This window comes from Callithrix jacchus, chromosome 9, assembly GCF_049354715.1.
Source record: "Callithrix jacchus isolate 240 chromosome 9, calJac240_pri, whole genome shotgun sequence".
NCBI classification, from domain to species: Eukaryota; Metazoa; Chordata; class Mammalia; order Primates; family Cebidae; genus Callithrix; species Callithrix jacchus.
The window spans coordinates 13,893,957-13,907,022 of NC_133510.1; the positions used below are offsets into that span (position 1 = coordinate 13,893,957).

The following is a 13,066-nucleotide window of genomic DNA, read 5'->3' on the forward strand; positions in this document are numbered from 1 at the left end:
AAGTGAGGAGCCCCAAGGCTTTGGCTTCATTGACTTTGAGATGAATCTTTCTCTTTCTGCATCCACCCATGTCCCTGACATCATCTCCTCTCACCTCCTCAAGGACTTGCCTTCCTTGATTATCCCTTCCCTTTCTTGTGTCTTTTTTTTTTTTTTGAGATGGAGTTTCGCTCTTGTTACCCAGGCTGGAGTGCAATGGCGTGATCTTGGCTCACCGCAACCTCCGCCTCCTGGGTTCAGGCAATTCTCCTGCCTCAGCCTCCTGAGTAGCTGGGATTACAGGCACACACTACCATGCCCAGCTAATTTTTTGTATTTTTAGTAGAGACAGGGTTTCACCATGTTGACCAGGATGGTCTCGATCTCTTGACCTCGTGATCCACCTGTCTCGGCCTCCCAAAGTGCTGGGATTACAGGCGTGAGCCACCGCGCCCGGCTCCTGTCTTTAATTTCTTTTCTATTTTTTTAAGATGGTGTTTCACCCTGATGGCCAGGCTGGTCTTGAACTCCTGACCTCAGGTGATCCACCCACCTCGGCCTCCCAAAGTGCTAGAATTTCAGGCGTGAGCCACCGCGTCCAGCCCGTGTCTTTAATTTCACTCCATCTACAACTATTTCCCTGCTGCTGTCCTCTTTGACTCCATGAGCCTTCCTTGTCTCTGATGTTTTCAGAGCTAACCTTCTTGTTAGAGTTAAGTCTTCACATACTACTCCTTCGCCTTCCATTCCCCCTTTCTCCTGAGGGGGGTCAGTCTGCAAGTCACTCTGCTTACAGAGTTCAATTAACAAGAGTGAGGTCTGGTACAAAGAAAGTGATTTATTTCCAAAGCTAGCTTAGGAGAAGAGGCACAGGCATCCTACCTTTAAACAAACACTTCTCTTTTGGAGCAGGAAGCAGGCACTTTTAAAAGGCAGGGGAGGAAGCAAGCAAGGTAGGGGGCCATGTGCTAGCTTGATGCTTTATCTACTGGGCAGCTGTGCTGGTGACTGCTGGCATCTTACTAGGCTGAAAACTCTCCAAATGGGAGAGAGTAATGGGCATGCTTTTTGACTGTTCTCGCTCTAGGCAACCTCCTGGAGGGTGAGAGTTCCATCGTGGGCACACTTTGGTCTGTAAATGGACTGTTAACCCACAAGGAGAGTCTGTCTGGAAGCACAGTTAGATGAACTTGCCCCGTAGGGAGTGTCTGGTGAAGGGGAAGTAAAAGGCTATATTTGCATTTCTAAAGGGCTAAGTAGGAGGTGAGAAACCAAGGGAATGAGAAAGAAGAGAGAGAGAAAATAATTAAAATATCTCTTAGAAAAAATGGGAATACTCAGTTACACTACCTCGCTTCTGTTCCTATCCCTCCACCGAAAAATGGATTTTTTCATGTTTCTTAACAATATATGGCTTGCTTGTTGCTTGAACCTATGAATCTGCACTCATTTCTACAAGTGGACTTCTCAGCAGCATTTGCCATAGCTGGGAGCTCTCTTTTTCTTCAAGCTCCTTTCTCAGCTTCAATGACACCACAGCCTCCCCGCTTCACGCTTAGGTCTCTGACAGTCCCTTTGTTCTCCTTTGGAGGGCCCTTGTCTTCTACCCACACTAGGTGTGACAGACCAAGTAACTACATCACACACAGCTCAGTCCTTGTGTATTAGTCCATTTTTAGCCCGAGACTGTGTAATCTATAAACAAAAGAGGTTTAATTGACCCACAGTTCTGCATGGCTGGGGAGGCCTCCGGAAACTTCCAATCATGGTGGAAGGCAAAGGGAGGCAAAAACCTTCTTCACACGGCAGCAGGAAAGAGAGAGCCCACAGGGAAAACTGCCATTCCTAAAAGCATCAGATCTCTTGAGAACTCCCTCAGTATCACAAAGCGGTATCCCCACAAGCCAATCACCTCCCACCAGGTCCTTTCCTCCACACATGGGGATTACAATTTGAGATTAAAGATTTCAGTGGAAACACAGAGTCAAACCATATCACCTAGAGCCCCTTCTCCTATCTATTTATACTTTCTTCCTAACCACTGTGATGGTGATATTTGTATCAAGAACTTAAGGAGGTGAGAATATGAGTTCAGCTGAGGTAAGAGCATCAGGCATGGAGGAGACAGCAGGAGGCCAGTGTGGCTGGAGTGAGTCAGTGACAGGGGAGAAGCTGGAGATGAGGTCACAGATAGTAAGGATGGAGGACGGATCATGTAAAGCCTAAGTTGGCCATTGCAATGCCTTTGGTTTTTCCTCTGAGCGATGTGAGAAGCCAGTGCAGGGCTGTGAGCAGAGGCCATGGTTCTGGCTTACATCTCAGTGGGATCACTCTCATGTGCTAAACGTGAAAGAATGGGTGAACAAGCAAAGGAGTGAATGGAAGAAAATGGAGACAAGAGGCCAGGGATGGTGGGTCACATCTTTAATTGCAGCACTTTGGAAGGCCAAGGTGGGTGAATCACCTGAGGTCAGGAATTCAAGACCAGCCTGGCCAACATGATAAAATCCCATCTCTACTAAAAATACAAAAGATTAGCTGGGCATCGTGGTGGGTGCCTGTAATCTCAGCTACTCGGGAGGCTGAGGTAGGAGAATTGCTTGAACCTGGGAGATAGAGGTTGCAGCGAGCCAAGACCACACGATTACACTCCAGCCTGGGTGACAGCGAGACTCTGTCTAAAAAAAAAACGAAACAGAAAATGGAGACAAGAAAGAAAATAGAGGGCCAGGCTCCGTGGCTCATGCCTGTAATCCTAGCACTTTGGGAGGCCAAGGTAGGTAGATCACCTGAGGTCGGGAGTTCACGTGCACTTGTAATCCCAGCTACTCAGTAGGCTGAGGCAGGGGAATTGCTTGAACCCCAGAGGCAGAGGTTGCAGTGAGCCAAGATCCCACCATTGCACTCCAGCCTCAGCAACAAGAGGGAAACTCCATCTCAAAAAAAAGAAAGAAAGAAAGATAGAAAAAGAAAAAAAGCTGGGCACGTGCCTGCAATCCCAGCTACTTGGGAGGCTGAGGCAGGAGACTTGCTTGAACCAGGGAGGTGGAGGTTGTAGTGAACTGAGATCATGCCACTGCACTCCAGCCTGGGCTACAGAGCAAGAATCCTTCTCAAAAAGAAAGAAAGAGAGAGAGAAAGAGGGGAAGAAGGGAAGAAAAGAAAGAAAGAGGAAAAGAGAGAAAGAGAAAGAAAGAGGGAAAGAGAAAGAGCAAGAAAGAAAGAGAGAGAGAAAGAAAAAGAAAGAAAGGAAGAGAAAATGGACTCATAGGACCTTACTTAATCTGGGAACAAAGAAACATTAGCAATGACCTCCTAAAGAGAAGTATAACCCAGGGTTGCTTCCTCACCATCTTACAGACAGAAAGACCATTTAAGGTGCCAGCGTTGCTTGCTGCAGTTCTCTCCTTAGGCTTGCAGCTCTGCAGGAGGGGCAGGGAAGACACCAGAGCTCATGAGAGAAAAGCAGCTGGCTGCTAGTGAGATGGGAGGAGGACCTGAAGCAGCTTCATTGTCACCAGAAACCTGACCCTCTTCGGTTTAGCCAGATAATAACTGCCTTGGCTGGGGAATGTTAGGGAAACCTGCCAAGTTTGCAGTCTGCCTCTCAGCCTAGACAACCTTTGAGAGAGTAGTGTATCTCCTGAACTGGCAGAAATGAGAAAGAGCAGAGGGGAGAGCTAACATTTCTCGTTAGTACACCATGCACACTGTCAAAATAAGTTGCCCAATCTATTTTATTCTAACCGTGAGAAAGTAAGACATCTGTAAACAGAGAAGTTATAATTGTGGGGTTTAGAATTTAAGGAACTCCAAAACGGCTCCTCCAGATAAATTTATCTCTGCTAATCATTGTTTACCTCTGCTGTGTTCTTTTATTGTTTATTTTTTTAAGAATGAAATTAAATTTTTCCTTGTTATAAAAATAATACCTGTACATGGTTAAAAATTTCATCAGTACAAAGGATATACAAAGCTAAGTAAGTATTTCAACAATATAAACATGGAGAATCTTCCTAAATTCGTCTTTATCTTTAACCCTATCCCAGTAAAAATGCTATCAGAATATTTTAAGATTACACAAGGCAAAGCTAAAGTAAATTGGGAAAAGTAAATGTGCAAAAATAGTGATGAAAATTCTGAGAAAGAAAAATAACAGAGGAACATTTACCCTGAAAGATTAAAGTATGTAAGTATCGCCGGGCGCAGTGGCTCACGCCTATAATCCCAGCACTTTGGGAGGCCAAGGCAGGTGGATCACGAGGTCAAGAGATCGAGACCATCCTGGTCAACATGGTGAAACCCCATCTCTACTAAAAATACAAAAAATTAGCTGGGCATGGTGGTGTGTGCCTGTAGTCCCAGCTACTCAGGAGGCTGAGGCAGGAGAATTGCCTGAACCCAGGAGGCAGAGGTTGCCGTGAGCCGAGATCACGCCATTGCACTCCAGCCTGGATAACAAGAGTGAAACTCTGTCTCAAAAAAAAAAAATATATATGTGTGTGTGTGTGTGTGTGTGTGTGTGTATCATAATTAAAAGCTTGGTAGTGCCACAGGAATAGATACATTAAGGGTATAAAATAGTATACAGAAATAGGCCCAAATATACATGGAGCTGGAGTATAAAACAAAGGTAGAATTTTACGATCTGAGGGAAAAGATTACTAATAAATAGTGTTAAATCATTTACCTTATTACCAAAAATAAATAAATAAAATTGGATCCCTATCTCATTTTTATTTTTGATGGAATCTCACTCTGTCGCCAGATTGGGGCACAGTGGCATGGGACTACATGCACACACCACCATGCTTGGGTAATTTTTTGTATTTTAGTAGATACGGGGCTTCACCATGTTGGCCAGGATGGTCTCGATCTCCTGACCTCGTGATCCACCTGCCTCAGCTTCCCAAAGTGCTGGAATTACAGGCATGAGCCACCGCGCCCAGCTTCATTTCTGAATCACATTTTAACATTTAAAAATTAAACCATAAAAGCATTGAAAGAAAACATGGGAGAATTTTTTAAAAATTCTGGGTGAAGCTATAAACTGAATTGTGTTCCCCAAAATTCAGGTTTGAAGCTCTAACCCCTAGTATCTCTGAATGTGACTGTATATGCAGATAGGGTCTTCAAAAAGGTAATTATGACTAGTGTCCTTACAAGGAGAGGAGATCAGGATCCAGGCAAGCAGGGGTTAAATCTTTCTAAGCAAGATACAAGGTTTAGAAGCCATAAAAGAAATAGTTGATAAATTTAACTGCATAAAAATGGAAAATTTCTGCATAAAAGCAAAAACAAACTTTAGCAATAATAAAAAGCTCACCCACTCCCAATAAATTCAAAAAACAAATAATAAGTTGGGAAAACCTAGTGACACTCAAAGAGCTAATTTCCTTAGATTGCCAAATTTATTCATTCTCTCTCTTTCTCTTTCTCTCTCACTGTCTTCCTTTCAAACTGGAATTCCAAATTTTTATATTATATCTCCTGAAGGTTTCATGTTGAAAACTAATTTGATTTTTAAACACACTGTACAAGCCAACACAGCATGGGGCTCCTGATTTGGGATCTCTGGTCTAGACCATCACCACAGGGGGGCCTTCCCTTCAGCAGATCAGTCCAAAATGACCTATGAGTCCTTTTTAAGATCTCACTGCCACTGAGTGATGCAGGATGAGGATTTCTTTATAGTCATCCAGAATCACACACACACACACACACACACACACAGAGGCATGCCCAATTAATATTCTCTCTCTCACACCAGTATATTTTGGAGTTGTGTTATGGAAGGAGACCATTTCCCTATATGCAACATAGTACGTGCTGACCCTTCCCTGCCCAAATGGGAACAGTGCTTTAGGTTTTTTGTGCAGGGCTGTGTGAGTCACTTCCTTTCTCTTCAGAGTATATGATAGCACAAGGCCCAGAGGGTACCTGCAGAAGAACCAGGAGCCTTCCCAGAGCTGCCTGTTGATGGAAGGCTACACTGAGAACCTGATATAGCGTTCAAATAACTGCCTTCTCTGTACTTGAAGCCAAATTACATTCCCAGGCAGACATATCCAGAAGGGAAAGAAGAAACAGGAAAATGTATGACCCACTTGTACAAGAATCTCCTCCTATGAGCAAGTGTTAGGTGAGGGGATGAGATGCCTGTCTCAGGGACCGGGTTGTAAAAATTCATAATTTGAATTTTTAACTATGGTTAATCTTGGGTAGTGGGATTTGGGATAAATTTGCTTTTATTATATGTAATTATCTGTGTTTTCTGAATTTTCTACAGTGAACTTGTGTTGTTCTTACAAACAGGAAAAACGATAAATGCCATAAAAATCATTTTGAATGTTAATCTTATATTCCTAACAAGACTAAATAAGCTCCATGAGAGAGGGAGTCTCTCGTGTGTACGTGGGGTATCCTTCCCCATACCTACAGTGTTGGGCTCCTGGTATGCACTTAATGAACCTTTGCTGACAGTCATTGATTTGGAATCTTCTCCAGAGCTAATCCTGATGAAGGTCACTAGACAGAAGCCTTGCCTGGGTCAGAATGACCCTTGTGGAACTGACCGGAAAGCAGATCTGTGGGTGGGACTGGTTTTGCCCTGTGCTGATCTTGCACCCAGGTTCGCAGTGCTGTTTTCCAAGACTCTGCACCGGCAGCCTGTCACTTGGTATTATTTTTGACTTTGGTTAGTGTGTGCTGGTTTACAACAAGGTTTCTGCTCACGGTTTAAAACTGATTGTGTTTATCATCTATCAGCTTGAATGTTATTTCAACCAAGAAGCCTCCCCTGATCTCCCTCCCCTGATCTCCTTACCTAGAAGTAATCTCTTCTTCCTCCAAGTTTTATTATATGCTTTTTACCTTCATATCATCCATCACTTTCTAAATTTGTGTTATAGTTATTTAGGCACAAACATCATCTCCTCTTCTAGATTCTGTGTTTCCTGAGATCGAATCCATTCTTCCACGGCTTGCTTTGTTCTATAATAAGATAACAGCTACCATGTTTCAAGAAGTTACTTGTGTGCCAAGCCCTTTACACGGGCAATCCTGCTTAAGCCTCACAACTACTTCCCATGAAGTATTTTTATCTGCATTTTACAAGTGATAAACCTGATGTCCCAAAAGATTAATATAATATCTGGTATAAGGTGACAACAGTTACTAAGTGGTAGAGCCTGGATTTGAACTCAAGTAGCTTGACTTGAGAGTCTTAACCACCGGGCCATAGCACCTCTGAATAGTACTTTCTGCACATTGTCAGCAGTAAAGATGCAATAGACACCTGTTAAATGAATTCATTAATCAGTTCATTCATGATCCAAGAATGTTGAGCAGCTGTTAGGAGACCATCCCAGTTTCAGATGTCTCTTCTGACCTATACCTTAGGATGGCTCTAAGTAAAGGACTTAGGAATAAAAATCAGGGTTAGATCCTTTCATATCCAAACCACTATCAAACTAAGTTCTTCCAAGACTAACATTAGTGACATTAGAATTAACCCAAGACACTGCTTCACAGTGCCATGCAGACCTAGCTGAGTCTGATAGCTTCCTAAAAAGGAGAGGTTACACATCTCAAAGACCTGAATTATGTAACTCTTTGAACTGCGGTGTTTGTTGTGTGTGTCAGAGGGAGAGGGCAGCCATTTCTGCCTTGTACGGTTATTGTGAGGTTTAATGAGATAATGTGAAGTGCCCAGAACAGTGCTTGGTACATAGAAAGAACTTCACACGTTAACACTACCCTCCCCTCTAGCCTCATCTCTGCTTTGCAGCTAAGCTGAAAGAAGGCACAAAGCCAAGAGGAGAGATGAAAGATGACAGCTGGCAAGACAAGAGATGTTAGTCAGATTCCACAGGGTTACGTGATTGTGAATCAGAGGTGTCAAGGTCCACTCCCAAGATTCCAAAGAGCTTTTAGTCTTGCAGGAAAAGTTAGGCAGGAGAGGGATCAGTGAGAGACGTAATGGAAGAAAGAGGAAGTATTTATTCCAAGCAGAGGGTGAAATTGGTCCATGGGGTTCTTTTACTATGATGAGTGACTATTTTATTGGCCAGAATTGGATTAGTTCAAGGGTATTCAAAGATCTACAGATCTCACTGAGTTGTCTGCATTTTATTGAGGAAGGGAAGATTGATTGCAGGCACCTGCCAGTCTAGTCATCCCACTTAATGTAACCAGCTCCAGAAAATTCCTCTCTCATTCCAGAAACCACTAAGTCTCCTGACTCTATGAAGTTTGCACATCTGTCTGGAAAAAGGCAGTTCAGGCCTCATTCTTCCCAAGCAGTAGAAAAAGCCAATCTCAACAAAGCTAGAAGTTTGTCCTAAGAATCTGGAAGGTTACTTAAAACATATTTCAACGACCTATGTCTTAGGTAAAGCTCCACGGAAACAGACTCCTAGACAGATATGTGCACACAGGGCTCACTGCTTTGTTGTTTATGGGGAGTACAGAATGACAACTCCTGGGAGTGAGGGAAGCAGAATTGGACAGAGGGAGAAGTTGAACTGTAGTATCATTGCTATAGAGGCTTCAGCTGGTCCTTGGGGGCCACAGAATGACAAAAGTGCTAAGTTACCCCCAATAAGACAAGATGTGGGCCTTTGTATCTCTTAGAGACCATTCATTTGATGCTGCCTGACCCTAAGGAAGGGGTGTAGCCTCATGCAAGGCCCTTGCTGAGAGCCATTCCAGGAGATGGATTCAGCTATGAGGCTCCAACAGCTAGCAGTGTAGCTGTGAGGATCCGAATATCCACCATAGCCTGCTGTGCAACGCTGAGTCGTATTTAAAACTCAAAATCTACGAGACATGTTGGTATGTTGATTTATTTTTTATTTTTAGAAACAAGGTCTCACTTTGTCATACAGACTGGAGTGCAGCGGCACTCAACCTTGAATTCCTAGGCTCAAACAAGCCTCCTACCTCAGCCTCACAAATAAGGATTGTTGGAGCCCGGGAGGTCAAGGCTACAGGGAGCTATGATCATGCCACTGCACTCTAGCCCGGGTAACAACAACAACAAAATAGCCTTATTTGTCAAGCCCTTGGAAGAAAAGATGAGAGCTTATTAGATGTTGGCAAAAATAAAAATAATGAGAAAGAAAGAAACAGACACGCAATATCACCCATCCACTGGTTCCCTCTATGGCTGACCCCTTATATTTCCAAAGCATTTTTCTTGTGTAAATTACTTAGAATATGTATTATACTAAATAACTTTTTGTTTTATTTTGTTGTTTTTCAGAAACCCAATGCTTGCTAATCTTGGTCTGTTTCTGGAGTTGGTGTCTGGCTTCTCCACCAGCTGTGAGTTCCTGGAAAGGAGATCTCAAGACCTATCCCATTTTCCTCCTAGTGAAGGTTGATATTCATAATAGTTGATACTCAGTACAGCACAGGCACCGACCAATTCAAACTGACACAGGTTTTAAGCAATTTGCATGGCAATATTGCTGTATAGAGCTGAATATTTGTTCTACGCATAGAAGGCATCCAATAAACAATTTTGAATTGAATTTTATTGGTTTTGTACTTGGCTTTGGTATCTAATGGCCTTCTTTCAGAAGACAGGTAGCTTTTCATTTTTTTGTCAAAATATGATCATAATGATTTTTTCCTCCTTGATTTAGATTCTACAGGTATCTGCAAGTAATTTCAAAGAACTTTGTAAAAAACAAGATACTCTGCACCTGCAGTGCCCAATATATAGCCTCTAGCCACATGTATAAGGTTGCTAGGTAAAATATGATGTGCTCAGTTAAATTTGAATTTCAGATAAAAAAGAATAATGTTATAGCACATGTGTGTTCCAGGCAATATTTGGAGTGTACTTCAGCCACAGAATTATTTGTTGCTTATTTGTAACTGATAATTAACTGAGCATCCTGTACTTTATGTGTTAAATCTGATAACCCTACTCATTAGTATCTAAATTTAACTTAATTAAAATTTAATTTAAAATTTAGTTCTTCGGTCTACTAGCCACATTTTAAGTGCTCAATAGCCACATGTGGCTAATAGTTACCATCTTGAACAGTACAATATAGAACAGCTCCATAATCACAGAACGTTCCATTGGACATCACTTTTGTCAAGCAAAAGATAGCTTGTAAAACAACTATTTTACAGTTTGTTAAAAAAAACTATATTTGAGGCTGGGAAACTGCCAGGAAACCCTAGAAGGCCCCTCCTGACATTGCCAAGCCACAGTCTTCCTGTTCATCTGTTAAGCTTACTGAATATGCAAGGTGTTTGATGAAAAGGTAGAAGGCATCTTTGTTTCAGAAAAATGAGTTGATATGAGAGAAGCAGCTTTTGGGGATCTATGTTTGTAGAGGCAATAGTTCTACTTTCCTTCTGGACTACCACGAAATAAGCTAGCTACCAGTCCAAAGCAAGCCAAATTTTAAAAGCTCCTAAATGAAAAACAAGTGTATATCACTTACTGGTATTATTATTCATAGTTTTTCTTAATAATCAGAGAGCATCATCAACTAGAATATCTGCTTAGAGCTCAAGCTGTTGATGAACTTGGTAAACACAGCAGAAGTACTACCTCTCTTAATTAGCCTTTTGGGAAAAACCACATTTTGAATTGCTGCCTATGGCCCTGGGAATCTTTTAAGAGCAGGAGCCGATTAAGATCTAGAAGAGATCTATGCCAAAGGCTGATTTTTACATATGATTTGGCAAGTCTTAACAGAATCCGCCTGTCATACCAAATGGGACCAGCTAAAAGTATATGAAACCTGTATCAACATCCAAGGCAGAAATCATAAAGAAAGCAATTGATAGGTTTAACACAAGATACTAAAAAGCTGTACATCAAAGCTATAAAAAGTAGGCCAGCCAGGAGTTCAAATCCAGCCTGGGCAACATAGCCAGAATCCATCTCTAAAAAGAAAAAAATAAGATATTAAGAGAAAAATAAAGGTAGATGACTTACATTTGAAAATATTGTTATGTATGTAACATAGTTGGCACACAGTAAATAGCCACCATATGAATAAATGTCTATGAAAGAACATTTGACTTCAGGACTAATCTAAGAACTACAAATTAAAATATAACAGTAATGCTTCATTTTCACCTGTCAGCTTGGCAGTAATGAAAAAAAAATTAATACCCAGTGTTGGTAATGGTGAGGAGAAATGTGCCATATACACATCATTGATGGGAACCTAAAGTGGTATAAACTTTTTGATGGGCAAGTTGACAACATTTTTTAAAATATATTTTATTTGGCCGGGAACGGTGGCTCACGCCTGCAATCCCAGCACTTTGGGAGGCCGAGGCGGGTGGATCACGAGGTCAAGAGATCGAGACCATCCTGGTCAACATGGTGAAACCCCATCTCTACTAAAAATACAAAAAATTAGCTGGGTATGGTGGCGCGTGCCTGTAATCCCGGCTACTCAGGAGGCTGAGGCAGGAGAATTGCCTGAACCCAGGAGGCGGAGGTTGCGGTGAGCCGAGATCGTGCCATTGCACTCCAGCCTGGGTAACAAAAGCGAAACTCCGTCTCAAATAAATAAATAAATAAAATAAAATAAAAAATAACTGTTTTCAAGACGTCAGACATCAGGCCATGAAGAACAATAATTCACAAGAGATGGGAAACAAAGGAGGGAAGCCCTATGATTGCCCAGCTTACTGTCCAGAGCAAGTTTTTGGGTGGTGGCACAGAAAGGTGGAACCTAGGTAGAGCCTAGCAGAGCCTGAGGTGAGGAGATGGAGCTGAGAGTCCAGGGTGACCCAGACAGCTAGAGTCAACAGGGCAGAATACCAGATAGGAGAGAGCTGCACAGAGTGAGAAAAACGACTCACAGCAACAGCAAATACACGTATCTTCAGAGGGCCCCCCTTGAGTATATAGCACAGTACTCAACAGGACATGAATGTGAGGATACTGCTCCAGGCTGGGGACAGAACTACCTGAAAGTATTAAGGCCCCAGTAGCTAGAACTCACATGGGCCAGAAGTAGTGCCTGTTCCCACCAGGAGTATTGGAAGTCTGTTATTCACAGGGCATGGTTGAAGTACTCAGAAGGGTCTTGCCTCAGTTCTGGACCAAAATTGTCCCTAGCCTTAAGGCTGCTCTGGTTCTGCCTAACAAATCTTAAAAACAAGGCCTTAAAGGATCAAACTGTTTCCAAATAACAGTGTTCCAGAACTAACTCCAAAATATTTGTTGGGGCTGGACATGGTGGCTCACGCCTGTAATCCCAGCACTTTGGGAGGCTGAGGCAGCCGGATTGCCTGAGCTCAGGAGTTCGAGAACAGCCAGGCAACATGGTGAAACCCCGTCTCTACTAAAATACAAAAACTTAGCCGGGCGTGACGGCATGCACCTGTAGTCCCAGCTACTCGGGAGGCTGAGGCAGGAGAATTGCTTGAACCTTGGAGGCAGAGGTTGCAGTGAGCTGAGACTGCGCCATTTGTACTCCAGCAACAAGAGTGAAACTACATCTAAAAATAAATAAATAAATATAAAAATAAAAAGGAAAAGTTTATCCATGTTTAGTGTGTATCAGTACATCATTCTTTTCTATGTCTAATATTCAATTGTATGGATATACCACATTTTATCTATTAATTGATGGACATTTGGGTTGGCTGTTATGAATAATACTTCTATGAATATTCATGTACAAGTTATTGTGTAGATATATGTCTTTATTTTTTGTATGTACCTTGGAGTGGAATTGCTGGAACAAGCTAGAATTGCCAAAATTGTATGGCAAGTTTGTGTTGAACCTTTTTGTTGTTGTCGGAGACAGAGTCTTGCTCTGTTGTGCAGGCTGGAGTGCAGTGGTGTGATGATGGCTCACTGAAGCCTTGGCCCCATGGGCTCAAGCCATCCTCCCAACCCAGCCTCCAAGTAGCTGGGACTACAGGTGCATGCCACCACATTTGGCTAATTTTTAATTTTTCTTTTGTAGATATGGGGTCTCACTAGGATAGTCTTGAACTCCTGGGCTCAAGGGATCTTCCTGCCACAGCCTCCCAAAGTGCTGGGATTACAGGCATAAGTAACTGCCCCCTACTTGTGTTGAACCTTTTGAGG

The 13,066-nt window shown here is 42.5% G+C and overlaps 1 long non-coding RNA gene across 1 annotated transcript in view; it reads left to right on the forward strand.

The window, feature by feature from the left end:
- Window positions 1-11,021, forward strand: part of LOC103795122 (uncharacterized) — a 30,534-nt gene extending 19,513 nt beyond the window's left edge. Inside the window, exons 2-3 of the long non-coding RNA XR_622612.5 lie at window positions 8,614-8,814; window positions 9,245-11,021. This is a non-coding gene — a long non-coding RNA (uncharacterized LOC103795122). The remainder of the gene's footprint in view (window positions 1-8,613; window positions 8,815-9,244) is intronic.
- Window positions 11,022-13,066: the final 2,045 nt, after the last annotated feature.